The sequence below is a fragment of the Austrofundulus limnaeus genome, unplaced genomic scaffold, assembly GCF_001266775.1.
Source record: "Austrofundulus limnaeus strain Quisiro unplaced genomic scaffold, Austrofundulus_limnaeus-1.0 Scaffold58, whole genome shotgun sequence".
In the NCBI taxonomy this organism is placed as follows: Eukaryota; Metazoa; Chordata; class Actinopteri; order Cyprinodontiformes; family Rivulidae; genus Austrofundulus; species Austrofundulus limnaeus.
Window position 1 is genome coordinate 2,140,620 of NW_013952460.1, and position 17,499 is coordinate 2,158,118.

At 43.6% G+C, this 17,499-nt stretch overlaps 1 protein-coding gene across 2 annotated transcripts in view; it reads right to left on the reverse strand.

Moving 5' to 3' along the window:
- The window catches only part of cntn3b (contactin 3b), a 147,668-nt gene that overhangs the window by 128,495 nt on the left and 1,674 nt on the right, over positions 1 to 17,499 (reverse strand). Inside the window, exon 1 of one of the 2 annotated variants that reach the window (XM_014009483.1) lies at positions 1,345 to 1,472. The exons of the other annotated variant lie outside the window; for it this stretch is intronic. The gene's annotated coding sequence lies outside the window, so the exon portion shown is untranslated. Of the gene's footprint in view, positions 1 to 1,344; positions 1,473 to 17,499 lie in introns of those variants that run through there. 2 annotated transcript variants of the gene reach the window in all.

Here is a 17,499-nt window from a genome sequence, read left to right on the forward strand (position 1 = left end):
TCAGACAAAAAGTCACTCAGCTGAATAACTTAAATGCACGCAATACAATTTCATGGCAACATAATGTTACGGGAGATTCAGCAGCGTTTTGCTGCCTCTTTTGAATCTTGCGCAAACAGGTGAATCAGTCCCTGAATCAGTCACGTGGTTCGACCCACCAGCGAGGCTTCGAACATCATCAACAGAAGCCTCGATACGCGCTCCACAAAAATCCTCCTCTATTACTCGGTGCACGCTTCGAAGCCTCGACACAAAAGGAAATCTAATTTTTTTGTCATCCAATCTCCCGATCTACCAGTTATTTTGGGATCCACATGGCAAACACAACCCTCATATTGACTGGGTCAAGAGAGAAATTTCAGGCTGGGCTGATCAATGTTCCTCAAGCCTTTTTGATGCCAAAGGGTCCTTTTGTCCTCCAGAGGAGATTGACAAAAATATCCTCATCTAACTAAAGTACCAGTGGAATACCATGACTTAAAGGAGGTCTTCAACAAAACTAAAGTTACTTCACCCCACCCCCCATAGGCCATATGACTCTCCTATTGATCTCTTGCCTGGTATGGTTCCCCCTAGAGGCAGTCTGTTCTCATGGTCTGCTCCCGAAACCCAAGCCATGAACAAAAATATTGAAGAGAGTTTACAGGCTTGGATAATACGACCCTCTGCATCTCCTGCTGGTGCAGGATTTTTCTTTGTAGAAAAGAAAGATGGCTCCTTAAGACCCAGTATTGACTATTGGTATTGTAATAATATAACCATTAAAAACAAGTTTCCCCTACCTTTTATGTCTTCAGCATTTGACGTAATTCAAGGGGCCAAGGTGTTCACCAAGTTAGATCTCTGCAATTCTTACCACCTCATTCGTATCAGAAAAGGAGACAAATGGAAAACAGCTTTCAACACCCCTACAGGCCATTATGAACATCTGGTAATGCACTTTGGGCTCACTACCGCCCCTGCTGTGTTTCAGTCCATGGTTAATGATCTACTTCGGGACATGATTAACCAGTTCATAATCGTATATTTGGATGATATCCTAATCTTTTCTAACAACCTTGAAAATCACAGAAAACATGTCAGAGCAGTCCTACTGAGACTCCTCCAAAACAACTTGTTAGTCAAAGCTGAAAAATGTGAATTTCACCAGACCTCCACATCTTTTTTAGGATTTGTAATCTCACCCAGCCAAACATCCATGGATCAAAGTAAAGTTTCAGCAGTCAAGGACTGGCCCTCTCGCAAGGACTGGAAACAACTCCAAAGGTTTCTGGGATTTGCTCATTTTTACTGCAGATTCATTAAAAACTTCAGTCAAGTCGCTGCGCCCCTCAACTCACTCACCTCAGTTAAGGTGAGGTTCAAATGGAATGAGCAAGCTGATGAAGCTTTCAACAAACTCAAGAGATTGTTTGTCCAGGCTCCCATCCTTCATGCTCCAGACTGCAGTCGGCTGTTTATTGTAGAAGTGGACACCTCTAGCACTGGCGTGGGTGCCATCCTCAATCAGGTGGGTGAAGATGAAAAACTTCCTCCTTGTGCTTTTGTTTCCAGAAGCCTCACCAGTGCTGAAAGAAATTACGATGTTAGAGAACGTGAACTGTTAAAATGGCCCTTGAGGAATGGAGGCATTGGCTTGAAGAGCCAAGGAACCCTTTGTGGTCTGGACTGACCACAAAATTTGGAATATCTGAAAACATCTGAAACTTTTACTCAAGTGATATTTTTTAGAGAAGACAAACTTTTACCAAAGTATTTTATGATAAGATACTTGTACTTTTACTTATCACTTTGAGGTACTTTATACAACACTGTATTTTCCTGACTTACTGCAACTCATTCTCACTCTGTTTTTCACTTAAATCCAGAGGTGAAGAAGTAGTTTCTGCTGATTTAAAAAAAAAAATTGGCTCTGGCTTATATTGTTCTCTCTCTCGCTCAATTCGTGCAATTTAATTAGCAAATTCCAAACAAATTAAAACTTATCAATATTTTACTGTACTGTAGTTGTATCTCAATGTAAGCAGCATGTTTTATTTATTTGTGCACCACCTGTGAAAAATGTCCCAGTCTATYAAATCGAGCGCACCAATCCCCACAGTGTTTTAGAATGAATGAATTTTAGAATTCATTTTAAAATTCTGGTTTTAACTTTTAGATCCTTACATGGTCAAGCCCCATCATATATCTCAGATCTGATCCAGCTTCACACACCATCTTGTAAGTTTGAGGTCATCAGGTCAGTTGTTGTTGGTGGTATACCCCGCTCACATTTTAAATCCAGAGGGGATCGGTCTTTCCAAGCAGTTGCACCTTGGCTCTGGAAATCACTGCCTCAACCTATACTCAGCCTTGATTCTATTGATGCTTTTTAAAAAAATCTGAAAACGTTCTTTTACAAACAGGCTTTTAGCTAAGTGTTTTTTTTACTACTTGTATTCTTGTATGAATGTGATGCAGTGGTGATGTTTAATTTACTATTTTACTTTCTTGTTTTTATTTTGTTTTATGTGAAGTGCTTTCTGATGTCTAAGAAAGGTGCTTTATAAACGTAGAAACTTAAAAGTAGACGCTCGTGTGCTGTATCAAGTCTCCTGTCAAATGTTCTGAACCGGAACAGTGCCTCATCCCTGCTTGTTTCCCCGTCACTCTGGTGTGTGTGTTGAAGTGTGCCGACTCAACTCAGGCAGGAGCAACAACCAGGAAACTGGGGAATGGGAGGGACAAATCCACTACTCCTTGTGTTCTGCTTCAACAGGAGCAGATTTTAAGCATGCCATTCGGAAAGAAAGGCAAGCCCAAAATAAGCAACTCACGTTCAAAGGTAAGCCCAAAAAACCTGCAACACACAGCTCACGGATTTTACAAGCGACTTTAGAAAAATAAGAAGCCCAAAGTYGCTTATAATAAGCGGACCTGGCAACACTGGTCTAAAGGTCCATGCTCTCCCGCTCCACAGAGCTTCGGTTTACAGGCGGAGGGAAGGTTGGTACAAAAATGCGAACTGGATAATAATAACCTGGCATGTCCTTTTGTGCAACACCATGGGTTGTGGTCAAAACATGGACTGGATTTATATCAATATATGTATTTTCCATCTTTCCATCCATTTTCTTACGCCTATCCGGAATCGGGTCGCGGGGGCAGCAGCTTCAGAAGGGAGGCCCAGACCTCCCTTTCCCCAGCCATTTCTTCCAGCTCCTCCGGGGCAACTCCAAGGTGTTCCCAGGCCAGCCGAGAGACATAGTCCCTCCAGCRTGTCCTGGGTCTTCCTCGGGGCCTCCTCCCKGTGGGACGTGCCCGGAAYACCTCACCAGGGAGGCSTCCAGGAGGCATCCTTACCAGATGCCCGAGCCACCTCAACTGGCTCCTCTCGACGTGGAGGAGCAGCGGCTCTACTCTGAGTCCCTCCCGGATGRCCGAGCTTCTCACCCTATTCCTAAGGGAGAGCACAGCCACTCTGCGGAGGAAACCCATTTTGGCCGCTTGTATCCGGGACCTCGTTCTTTCGGTCATGACCCAAAGCTCACGACCATAGATGAGGGTAGGAACGTAGATCGACCGGTAAATTGAGAGCTTTGCTTTCTGACTCAGCTCTCTCTTCACCATGATGGACCGGTACAGCGCGCGCTTTACAGCAGATGCTGCACCAATCCGCCTGTCGATCTCCCGCTCCCTTCTTCCCTCATTCGTGAACAAGATCCCAGATACTTAAATTCCTCTACTTGAGGCAGGACAACCCCCCTGACCCGGAGAAGGCACACTACCCTTTTCCTGCTCAAGACCATGGCCTCAGATTTGGAGGCACTGAGCCTCATCCCGGCCACTTCCCACTCGGCCATGAACCACTCCAGCAAGAGCTGCAGATCACATTCCGATGAAGCCAACAGGACCACATCATCCACGAAAAGCAGAGATGCAATCCCAAGGCCACCAAAACGGATCCCCTCAACACCTCGGCTGCGCCTAGAAATTATGTCTGTGAAAGTAATGAACAGAATCGGTGACAAAGGGCAGCCTTGGCAGAGTCCAACTCTCACCGAAAACRAGCCCGAGTTACTGCCGGCAATGCGGACTAGACTCTGACATCGGTCGTACAAGGACCTGACAGACCGTATCAAAGAGCCCGATACCCCATACTCCCGGAGAACCCCCCACAAGGCCCCCTTTGGGACATGGTCGAACGCCTTCTCCAAGTCCACAAAACACAAGTTGGGCGAACTCCCACGCACCCTCCCGGACCCTGCTGAGGGTGTAGACCTGGTCCAGTGTTCCACGACCAGGACGAAAACCGCACTGCTCTTCCTGAATCCGAGGTTCGACTATCCAATAGACCCTCCTCTCCAGGACCCCCGAATAGACCTTACCAGGGAGGCTTAAGAGTGTGACCCCCCTGTAATTGGAGCACACCATCCAGTCCCCCTTTTTAAACAGGGGGACCACCACCCCAGTCTGCCAATCCAGGGGGACTGGCCCCGATATCCATGCGATATTGCAGAGTCGCGTAAGCCAACACAACCCTACAACATCCAGAGCCTTAAGGAACTCCGGGCGGATCTCATCCACCCCCGGGGCCCTGCCACCAAGGAGCTTTTTAACCACCTCGGCGACCTCGCTCCCAGAGATTGGGGAGCCCAACCCAAAGTCCTCAGGCTGAGCTTCCTCAACAGAAGGCATGTTGGTGGGATTGAGGACGTCTTCGAAGTATTCTGCCCACCGGCCCACAACTTCCCGAGTTGAGGTCAGCAGCACACCATCCCCACTATAAACAGTGTTGGTGCTGCACTGCTTCCCCCTCCTGAGGTGCCGGATGGTGGACCAGAATCACCTCGAAGCCGTGCGGAAGTCTTTCTACATGGCCTCTCCAAACTCCTCCCACGCCCTGGTTTTTGCCTCAGCGACCACCCAAGCCGCATGCCGCTTCGCCCGCCGGTACCCATCAGCTGCTTCTGGAGTCCCGTAGGCCAAAAAGGCCCAATAGGACTCCTTCTTCAGCTTGACAGCATCCCTCACCGAAGGTGTCCACCAACGGRTTCGAGGGTTGCCGCCGCGACAGGCACCAACAACCTTGCGGCTGCAGCTCCAATCAGCCGCCTCGGCAGTGGAGGCACAGAACATGGTCCATTCAGACTCAATGTCCCCCACCTCCCCCAGAACGCGTTCGAAGTTTAGCCGGAGATGGAAGTTGAAGCTCCGTCTCACAGGGGACTCCGCCAGACGTTCCCAGCAGACCCTCACTACACATTTGGGCCTGCCAGGTCTGACCGGCTTCCTCCCTCACCACCGGAGCCAACTCACCACCAGGTAGTGGTCATTGGACAGCTCCGCACCTCTCATCACCCGAGTGTCCAAGACATACGGCYGCAGATCCAATGAAACAACGACAAAATCGATCATCGAACTTTGGCCTTGGGTGTCCTGGTGCCAAGTGCACATATGGACACTCTTATACCTGAACATGGTGTTTGTGATGGACAATCCGTGACGAGCACAGAAGTCCAACAACAAAACACCACTCGAGTTCAGATCGGGGGGCCGTTCCTCYCAACCACGCCCCTCCAGGTCTCACTGTCATTGCCCACGTGAGCGTTGAAGTCCCCCAGCAGAACAAGGGAGTCYCCARGAGGGGCACCCTCCAGTACMCCCTCTAAGGACTTCAAGAAGGGTGGGTAATCTGAACTGTTGTTCGGCCCGTAAGCACAGACAACAGTCAGAACCCGTCCCCCCACCCTTAGGCGGAGGGAAGCTACCCTCTCATTCACCGGGGTAAACCCCAACGTATAGGCGCCAAGATGGGGGGCAACAAGTATGCCCACTCCTGCCCGGCGCCTCTCACCGCAGGCAACTCCAGAGTGGAAGTACGTCTAGCCCCTCTCAAGGAGACTGGTTCCAGAACCAGAGCCATGTGTCGAGGTGTGGCCTTCTATTTCTAGCCGGAACTTCTCTGACTCACACACTAGCTCGGGTTCCTTCCCCACCAGAGAGGTGACGTTCCGCGTCCCAAGAGCCAGCTTCTGCAGCCGAGGAGCAGACCGCCCAGGTCCCCTCCTTCGACCACCGCCCGTTACACACTGCACCTGACCCCTTTGGCCCCTCCTACAGGTGGTGAGCCCGTTGGAAGGGGGACCCACGTCTCCTCTTCGGGCTGAGCCYGTCCACGCTTCCTGGGTGAAAGCTGGGCCACCATGCGCTCGCCATCGTGCCTCACCTCCAGGCCTGGCTCCAGAGGGGGGCCCCGGTGACCYGCATCCGGGCGAGGGAACGTCAGATCCAAAGTTTTCGTGCATCATAAAGTGGTCTATGTATTGGGGTTATACGTATTTTTATGATGATAAACTGGACCKGAGTTTTGTTTTTGGTGTTAGTCACTTTTCAGCGTGAGAAATTGGGAGTGTGGCGTGAGAGCGTGTGAAGACCCTCAGATGCGTGAGTCTCACACTCAATGCATGAGAGTTGGCAGCCTTGCAATGGAGTTTGGTCATGCATGCAAAGTTGAATATACCTGTGTGAAAATGACACAACCAATACACAAACATTTAAAATAAAGTTAGGTTTTAGATACCAAAATCCAGAGTAGCTTGGGAGCCAAGTGTGGGAGGAGGGATCTGCTCACTCGGACTGATCGGTACTTACTTTCAGTTTGTCTCTGCTGCACCTGGCCTCACTGGAAGATCCACCCTGCTCTGCTCTGATTGGATAAAACTATAGGTTTTTTTTTTCTTTGATGTGTTGAAAGCAGTTTCTGTTTAATCTGGTATCAGGATTAAATTGACCCGCCGCTCTCCTCGAATGACTGGTCACACCAATGCGACTGGAATTTTTTTCTAGTCACACTACTAAGAAATCTGGTCGCATTTGTGACCAGATTTTTCACACTATGGATCCCTGTTGAAATACCCCCCACTGTAAAGTAGCAGGGAACACCATGCATGTGACACAAATAACATCACTACAAAGCCAGGGGCTTTAAGAAATGTCTATGTCACCTAATTTTACTTTCATTGTTTTAAATGATGCAACCATTAGAAATCATGAGTTTTAGGTTGAGTTCACCCACTCACACAGTGCCCCACAGACACTTGTGCACTTTTTGCAGCGGAAATCAATCACAGCCTGCTTCCTGAACACATGTGGTCAAGACTCTTGCTGTGAGCAGACACACAAACCTTGTTACTCATTCAATGTTAAAATCCAAGCTGATCAAATTTAAGACCTAGCTCTTTCTAAATGAATGCTTATTGCCTGCCACCGTCCGTCAGTTTTTAGATTTGAAGATTATTTTATGATGAGAAATGATGGAGCTTCATGGTCAAACCTTGACAATAACATAAATGAGCCTTTTGTGATAAGAAGTTGCTGTTCCTAATAAACTATTACCACATCAAGTTTGAGCATATCAGTAAAATATCAGGATTCACAGGTTTAAAGGTCAAGGTGAGCAAATACCAGTGACAAACAGAGACTGAGACAATTGTAAAAAGGTAAGTGTTTTTAATTTACAAGTGTTGTTTACAACAACAAAATGCAATTAATGGTTAAAAAAGTAGGTTTTGATGAAATGTCTCCTTTACGTTTTATTAAAATACAACCAGCAATTTATGCAATATTTTGCCAAAGAACAGACAGGCATAAAAACACAAGCATTACATCCACCTTTTCCATTCAGCTTCTGGCAATAATTATGTTTAATGTTAAAAAAGATGTGTGTTGAAAAACCCAAAATAATGGATGATGCTTGCTCTGGTGGCACAGTGACTCAGTTGGTAGAGCTGATGCCTCTCAGCAAGAAGGTCGCCAGATCAAATCCCGGCATGGGGTCCTTTCTAGGTAGTTTGCAAGTTCTCTCCGTGCATGTGTGGGTTCACTCTGGTTACTCTGACTTCCACCCACACACCAAAGCCATGACTGTTAGGTTAATTGGTAACTCTAAATTGTCCCTAGATGTGAGTGAGAGAGTGAATGGTTGTTTGTCTCTGTCTCTATGTGTCCCTGTGATGGACTTGCGACCTGTCCAGGGTGTACCCTGCCCCTCGCACGGTGACTGCTGGATATGGGCACCAGTGAACCCTGTGACCCTAGAAAAGGAATAAGCAGGTAGATGGGTGGTTTCCTCTGTTTTTTGTCTRACCTTAGCTTCTTTTTGCTTTTTTATTTATGGTTTAGTGTGCCACGAATGTAGTGGGATATATTTTCAAATTCTAATATTATTTTATAAATTGATTACAAAAGTAAATTTGAACTAACGTGAATGAAACCAGACAAGTTTAGTTTTGTGAGCAAACAGTTTGATGCCTCAGTCCAGTAGATACATTGGTGAGACCAAAGACAGCAGATTATTGTTTTCAAACTGCGCTGCAGTAAAACCAAACCAGACATTTAGATAAAAAGTTATTTTCTGACCAATACAACTTTAAAGAAACAGTGAGATTTCTACTTAGTGTTTGGTTGAAAAGGCAACTCCAAGTGTAATGGCTAAGTCTAATCTGAGCTTTAAGCAATATGGACAGTTTGCACCCKGTTATGAATTATCTTGCACCTTGTCTTGAAGAAGTGAAATCTTTATTTTTTGTGAAATCTATCCTTTGCGGCAGACCGAGATAATGATATTTCTATCTCCTGGAGAGGGTTCTTCACTTTGCTGGATGCTGTGAAGTATCCTGAAGTATCCATTCTTYTGTCTTCAGTCGACATCCTTGCAATTTTTTTTCACCACAGACTTTTATTGTACTGTATGTATTATGCATTGTATTATTTTTTTGAATGCAACAAACTTTATTCTTACCATCTTATATACTGTATATATGAGGGGCAACTGTGGCTAAGTGGTTAGGGGAGTTGTCCCTCGAATACATAGAGTTGGTTCAGGTCCACCACTATTCGGTCACATGTCCAAGTGTCCCTGGAAAAACACTGAACCCCCACTGCCTTTGATGTGTGTCCCATCAGTGTATAAGTGTGATTTAAAGCACTTATTAATCTTTATAGATGTAGCTTTGTAAAGAGATCCAGTAGGCTGCTGAATGAATGCATGTGTGTGAATGAGTAAATGAGGGCACATATTGTAGTGTAAAGCGCTTTGAGTACCCTGGTTGGATAGAACGACACTAACTACAGTCCATTTACCATAAAATATATCCAACAATGGAGTGGATGCTGGTGCATTTTTTTGCTGCTCTCCAGTAACTATTCTATTATTTTCCCTATCATTCCATGTTCCACTGTGTCTCTCACAGTGTTATATAAGTACCACAAAGTGATACTTGAGTAAAAATACAAGTATCTTATCATAAAATTACTTTGGTAAAAGTTAAAGTCTCTTCTAAGAATATTGCTTGAGTAAAAGTCTTAAAGTATCTGTTTTATTTTGTACTGAATTATCAAAAGTACATTTCTGACATAAAATGTACTTAAGTATAAAAAGTAAAAGTATTGATTAAAAATGAGATGTTAGATTTTCCAAATACATTTTTAAAGGCGTACAGCTTTGATTGATTGTACGAACTAATATGTGTCAGAGTAGTACTGTATATATTTATACTTCTCATCCAACCATAATTAAATTCAAAGGCACAGTTTATCAGGATATATATTTTTTTAACAATAAGAAGCCGAAATGGAATAGGAGTAATGACTTTCTGCTTCTTACCTTTGTAAAAATGTAGGGAGTAGAAAATACGGATAATTGTGTGAAAACGTATGGAGTAGAAGTAAAAAGTTGACTGAAAAAAATTTAGTAAAGTACAGATAGTCAAAATTTCTACTTAAGTACAGTAACAAAGTATTTGTACTTAGTTACTTTACAACTCTGGTCTCTCATCAACAAAGGCAGCGCAGCTCATCTCATGTAGGAACATTAAAGACAATTTGAATTCCCTTTCCATTAGTTTTACCTCCACTTTGACCCCTGAACATATTGCTGAAATGTCCAGCCACATTTCATCTTCATCATCCTGATAAATGGAAGCAGATTTTTATCAAGAATGTCTCTGTACATTTTTCCACTCATCCTTCCTTCAATTATTTGAAGTTTGCCAGTACCATATGCTGAAAAACAGCCCCACACCATGATGTTCCCACCTCCAAACTTCACTGTTGGTATGGTGTTTTTGGGCTGATGTGCAGTGCCATTTGACCTCCAAACATGATGTGTATTCTGGCATCCAAACAGTTCAATGTTGGTCTCATCTGACCAGACTATATTCTCCCAGTATTACACAGGCTTGTCTAAATGTTGTGCAGCAAACTTTAAAGGAGCTTCAACATGCTGTTTCTTCAGCAGTGGAGTCTTGCATGGTTCAGTGCATTACTTATTGTTTTCTTTGAAACAATCGTACCTGCTAATTCCAGGTCTTCCTGAAGCTCTCCGCAAGTGGTCCTTGGCTCTTGGACAACTCTTCTGATAATTCTTTTCACTCCTCTGTCAGAAATCTTGCGAGGAGCACCTGGTCGTGGTCAGTTTATGGTGAAATGATGTTCTTTCCAATTCTGAATTATGGTTCAACAGTGCTCACTGGAACATTCAGAGGTTTAGAAATTCTTCTGTAACCGATGCCATCATTATGCTTTGCAACAATAAGGTTGTGAAGGTCTTGAGAGAGCTCTTTACTTTTACCCATCATCAGATGTTTGTGTGATACCTGGCCATCATTTGGGACTGAACCAGCTGATATTAACTTGCACTGACAAGGGGCAGGCTTGTTTTCTAATTACTGAGAGAGTTCAGCTGGTGTCTTGGCTTTCCATGCTTTTTTACACCTCCCATTCCTCATGTGTTCAATACTTTTTCCCTGTGCCATTCCACATCCTCAAAGTTCAAAGTCACTTAAATCAACATTCTTCCTCATTCTGATGCTCAGTTTGAACTGCAGCAGATTGTCTTGGTCATGTCTACATGCCTAAATGCATTGAGTTGCTGCCATGTGATTGGCTGATTCCACATTTGTGTTAACGAGCAGTTGGACAGGTGTACCTAATAAAGTGGCCGGTGTGTGTGTGTGTGTGCGTGTGTGTGTGTGTGTGTGTGGCCTTGTTTTTTTTTTTTACATTGTGGGGCCCATGTTTAAGGAAAATGCAGCATCGTGGGGATCGGATGCTCCTTTGGGCCCCACAACTTCGGAGGCTGATTTTGGGTGTGGGGGTTGGGTTTAGGACCAAGGTGTGAATTGAGTTAAGGTTAGTTTTAGGGTCAGGAAGGTACCTGTGAGGTTAATGTTAGGGTAAATGTTTGGGGTTAGGATATAAAATTACCAAAAAATGAATGGAAGTCAATGGTTGACCCCACAAGTATCTAAAAACAAGTTTATGTGTGTGTGTAAATATATTTTATCACTATGTAAAACACTATAAATTAACAATTTTACTAGTTTTGAAAGATGCACTTCCTATCAAAAAAGACGAAACAAAATAAAACTGTTGGGTAAGAGGAAGGGTGGCAGGATTCATTCAACCTTGTTTCCCCCCCTCACTGTCACTCATCTCATTGAAGGAATCTTCCTGTCAATGCACACATAATTATTCCTACTTTTATCTAGAGCAATAGCCTTGATTGACTTAAATATTGAAATGATGGTTTGTTGAATATTTAATGTTTCTGGTCAGAGGAGAACTCCAAAGGAGAGTGACAGGAAAGACAAAAGAGGTGAAACTCCATTAATTAAGGTCATTTGGTGAGCTCCTGGTTGGGGAAAGCTGTAGATGAGGAGGCGGGAGGTGTGTTTCATAAATAACATTTCAAGGTCAACATTCATCCACAGTGCACATTATCTGCCATCATCTACAGGTAACCCAAATATGGACATTATGGTGGGACAATTCAGTGCACTTAAACATCAGGCACAGAGAGCCTGCTGGGTGTGTGTACATTACAATAACTAAAGGTAGAGATTATTTTTAGCTAAATCTGAGCTCTGACCTCCACAAAATGGAACTTACAATACAATTAAAAATACAAATAAACCTGTACTGCAGTAAATCTTGATTTACATATTAATCTTCCTTATATCTGATCAATATAAACATACACAGCAAATAAATTATTTCCTGCCTGAACATGTTCGAGATCCAGAGGACAATTCTCACCTTTCTGATCCTGTGTCTGAGGAGGTCCCATCAGAAGCTCCTCACCTTCCTCATCCCTTATCCAAAAGGGTCCCTGTGAACAGAACTCCAATGCCAAATCCTTTTCATGAGAATAAGGGCATGTGGGGAGTGGATTTCGTTCTAATATCTATGCCCAAGCCTTGTGGAATCCAGTGGGAAGTATTTCCAACTGATCCTGTGCCCTAACTTCTTGGGGGTCTAGGGGAATGTGTCGCTGCCTGATCCTGTGCTTCTGTTCAAGTTTAAGGAGGATTAGATAGACCCCTGTCTAAGTTTGAGGAGGTATAGGGGAATGCCTTCTTGCCTGATCTTGTATCTGTCTGTGAGTCATGCTGGGTATTATTAGCAACCTCACAATTCAATTTGATTTTAATTCTTTGGGCCACAATTCAACTTTGATATTGCATTAAATTTTTCAATATTAATTTCATAACGGAYAGTTGTGATAGTTTTTAGATATTACTTTTCTTACCCATAAAAACAAAAATGGTATTCATTGACATTAGTTATGTTTCCATCCAACTGTAATGCGTATTTTGAGGGAACTTTAAAATGTCACAAAAAACAAACAACTAAATAAATAAATAAATGCTAATTTGACATGTTTCCACCTACTGGAGCGAATCAACCAGGCTACGCAAACCGTAATTTTGTCAGATGTTGACGTTAAGCATGGCTATAAGAAACAGGAAATAGAGGTTGCAAAATAGTAGGGATAACACATCTCAAGACAATGGAGAAAAATCTTCAGGAATGTGTTGCTACTGGGCAAGTTGTAATTGTTTTATCATTTCAACTAGTATTAGTATTGGAAATGTTATGTGGTCTGGACACACAGAGAAAGAAATCCAATTCTTATGGGAATAGCAGCAAAGACGCCGACAGCAGAAGGAGGCTAAGCTAAGCAAAGAAGCTAACCAGAAATGTGTGCTGTAAACAACCCTACTGAGAGGAGAGAAGTACCGAGCTGAACGAGACAGCTCAAAACTCCACCTTCAGTTTACTGACTGGCCCAGGGGAAATGAACTACAAGCAGACACCATGCAGAAAATCAACATTGTCATTCAAAACTCCGCCTTCTATTCTCTGATTGGCCTGAACAAACATTTTCCTGAAGAAATCCTTGTCTATGGGAGAAATCCCAGTTTGCGATTAATCTCCCCCAGCTGCAGAGTCTGTGCCTCCAGCCCGGCAGAATCTTTCAAGTGTGTCAGACAGCTTCTCAAAGGCCCAAAACAGCTGTCAGGGTTGCTTTCACTTTTCAATAAACCTGGAACCCGCCTCCGCCGATCAGCAGGAATCCAGTTATCATAAATCCAAATAAATAAATCTTCCATGTCCTTGATGGAAAGTGGTGCCAGGCACATCAGCTTCCAGCTCCATGAACTGCTGACACGGGCGGCAGCGACCATTCCACCCAGACAGCTGCGTTCCCCTCGTTCAATTATAATGTTGAAAATATAGTGTCAATTGCGTTCAGAGACCAGTTGACCAAATCCATAATACTTTTTGTTTCGGATGGTAGGTGAAAAAAGCTTGAAGAGAAAAAGCAGGGAAGGGGGGGGCAGGTTCAGGAGAAAGCAAAAGCACATCCTTCCCCTCTGAAGGCTAATTGGGGGGTTTACATGACTCATTTCTATTCCGATTGGCCATTTTTTTTCTTAAACAAAAAGAAAACCATTCTCTAAGAATACTCAAGTATGAACTGAAAGTGAGTGAAAAAGCACCCAGTCTAAAATATAACGATGAACGATATTAATAAAGCCAGAGATCAAGACTACTTTAAAAGGTTGCAAGAAAATCTGTCTTCTTGGAAGCAAATCCTAAAAAATAAAAATGAATAAAAAATATGATGCAACCAAGAGGATATTGTTTTCCTAGGAGGTCCATTGATAATTCATCACAACAGTGCCAGACTCTCTGTATGACTTACATAGGTATGCTTTCACAGACACAAAGGTTTTTGGTTGACGACATGCCTGCAGCTTGGCTCTTTAGAGAAATGGTAAATGAACTGTACTTATATATCACCTTTCAATCTAAACAGGATGCTCAAAGTGCTTTACACTACAATATGTGCCCTCATTTACCCATTCACACACACATTCAGTCAGCACTGTACTAGATCTCTCTACAAAGCTAATACAGATAAATCAATCTGTAGTGAATAGTGCTCTAAATCGCACTCATACACTGTTATGGCCCCTTCCTGTAAACAAGGGGCAGCAACACGACAACCACAATAAATAGACAAGAGTCACTGCAAAGGTCTAGAAAAAGTTATATTTTTTTTGCTCTGCTCCAAAAGGCTGTACAACTCTGGGGGAGAAAGGGACCATTAGGTGTGGTGCCAAACAAAAGAAACAAGCAAAACAAAACAGGGCCTGTCTACAATCTGGTCTAAATAGAAAACAAAGAAAGAAAAACACCCTGATAAACTTCTCTAAAAAAAGGTCTAACCAAAACATTACATGGGTGGCACCAACCTACTWACCTAGTGTTTTTAACATAAAATTACCTATGTGATGAAAAATGTACAGGGTACCCCAAACTTACCTAGTCCTCTTAACTCCCACCACAAACCTTTAAACTATGGAGCAGGCTCCACAGGGGGAGCAGCAGCAGCAGCAGCAGCAGCAGCAGCAGCACAGGTGCGCCAAGCAATCAGCAGTAGTAGCTACAGCAGGGAGGAGAAGAAACCAGCCCAGACCTCCAGGTGAGCTTCTTAAGTGGGATGTGGTGGAGTCCTGGTTGGTCTATTCAAAACTCTTCCATCCAATCAGCTTTTAAATATCCAAATTGGCTCCAGCCTGCAAACTGAACCTGAAAATAAAGAGAAAGAAGAGGAAGAAAGCAATCTGCCAGACACGTAACACCCCCACCCTTACAAGTCCAAACAAGATGTTTGGAACACTCAAAGACCATCCGTATCATAAAGCACGTGATAACGTATCAGCTAAGACATTATCTGACCCCTTTTTATGGCAGATCTTGAGGTTATATTCCTGGACGATAAGAGCCCACCGCATAAGTCGCTGATTGTTATTGTACATCCTGGAAAGAAAGACAAGTGGGTTATGGTCTGTGAATACCTCTATGGGTTTCACACTCAAGCCAAGATAAACCTCAAAATGCTGCAATGCCAACAGTAAAGCAAGAGTTTCTTTCTCAATTGTTGAATATCTACTTTGATGAAGATTAAACTTCCTTGAGAAGTAACTTACAGGGTGATCAATGCCATTCTTATCTTGTCCTGATGCATCTCAGTAATCCAGGTAAAAAATCAAAAAGAAAAAAATTGTGTAGGTCTTCTGGACGGGTTCTTCTCTAATGAAACGTTTCGTCTCTTCTCCAAGAGACTTCTTCAGTCTGAGAGTTTCAGGCAAAATTCAGGCTTTTAAGCCCTACCTCCGTGTGACTGATACTCACATCACATGGCTATCGTTGACACCTAATTAACACTTATTGTTAACAGTGGGTGGAGTGATACTGGCAATGGCCGCGCTGTAGGAGGGGGACAGCTGAAATCGGAGGCCTCCACCTCTGTTTAATGATGGACAATCTTTCTTCACAAAAATGGCTTCTTTTACTCCTCTCTCAAACCAACGTTCCTCTCTATCAAGAATGAGAACATCCTCATCTCTGAAAGAGTGACCGCTAGCCTGTAGATGAGTGAAAACTGCAGAGTTCGGCCATTAGACGTAGCTCGTCTGTGTTGGGACATTCTTTTGAACAGTGGATGCTTTGTTTCCCCGATGTATAACTGGTCGCAGTCCTTCATTCTTATCCTCTTGTAGGAGGATAGCTCCTACCCCAAGTGCACTGGCAACAATGTCCAGTTTAAATGGTAGGCTGAAATCTGGTGCAGCAAGAACAGGAGAACAAGAAAGCAACCCTTTAAGATTTTCAAAGGCATGTTGGTACTCACTGGACCAAGAAAAGGGTTTTGMAGGACTGGTCAAAGAAGTTAAAGGAGCGGCTACTGTTGAAAAGTTTTTGCAGAACTGGCGGTGGAATCCAGCCATTCCAAGGAAACGACGAAGCTCTCTTCTTTTAGATGGAACTGGAAAGTAAAAAATGGCTTTGATCTTTGCATCCACAGGACATACCTTTCCTCCACCAACCTGTTGGCCAAGACAGAGAATGGTACCTTTAGCAAACTCACACTTAGACAGATTAAGTGTCAGTGAAGCCACAGAGAGGCGCTTGAAAACCTCTTGTAAAGTAGCAAGGTGGTCAGCCCAGTCATTTGAGTATGACGATGTCATCTAGATATGCTCTGCAGTTTGGCACACCACCCAATACTTTGTTGACAAGCCTCTGAAATGTAGCCGGAGCATTACACAAGCCAAAAGGCATGACCGTGCACTGGAGAAAACTGTCTGGGGTCACGAAAGCAGAAATCTCTGAGGCTCTTTTTGTTAAAGGAACTTGCCAGTATCCTTTAAAGCATGTCAAGTTTACTGACATATGTGGCTGGTCCAATMTCATCAATACAGTCATCGATGAGAGGCAAAGGATGTGCATCAAGAACCGTTACAGCATTTACTTTACGGAAGTCTGTGCAGAACCTTGGACTTCCATCAGCTTTCATATCTAGTAGACATGGAGAACTCCATGGGCTACAACTAGGAACARCAAGTCCATTTTTAAGGAGATATTCCACTTCCTTCTTCATAACTTCTCCTTTTGTAGGATTGACACAATAAGCATGCTGCTTAATATGTGCAGGATTGGCAAGAACAATGTCATGAGACATTACCCCGGTCTGGGTAGGAACATCCCCAAAGATACATGGAAAGTCCAATACGAGTTTCTGGATGTCCTTTGCCTGTTTACTTGGTAGGTGAGACAAAAAGTGGGGTAGGTTAGACAAAACCTCACTATTACTAAGCCTGGCACCTTGAAGTGCATCTTTGCACATGCTCACATCTTTGTTAGTGCTGTCATTAGCAGAATTTGAACCAATGCAAGCCACCGKAGAACAAGATTCAGCCACACTTGCAGTGGTGATATCACTTTCATTCTCTCTTGAATGATAAAGTTTCATCAAGCTAACATGACACAGTCTAGTCTTGCGATGGCRATCTGGAGTCTTGACAATGTAGTTTGTGTCACTAAGTTTCTTCTCTATGACATACGGTCCAGAAAACTTTGTTTCTAGGGAAGAACCAATTATGGGTAGCAAGACCAAAACTTTATCACCAGGATAAAAAGTACGAGCCACAGCTCTCTTGTCATAGTTTTTTCTTCATCTTGACCTGGCAGGAGGTCAGGGCATCCTTAGCTAAAGTGCAGGCTGACTGAAGGCGGTCTCTCATATTTGCAACATACTCATGAATGTTTTTCACTGTTTTAGAGGGTGAAACTAGCTGTTCTTTAAGGACCTTTAAAGGTCCT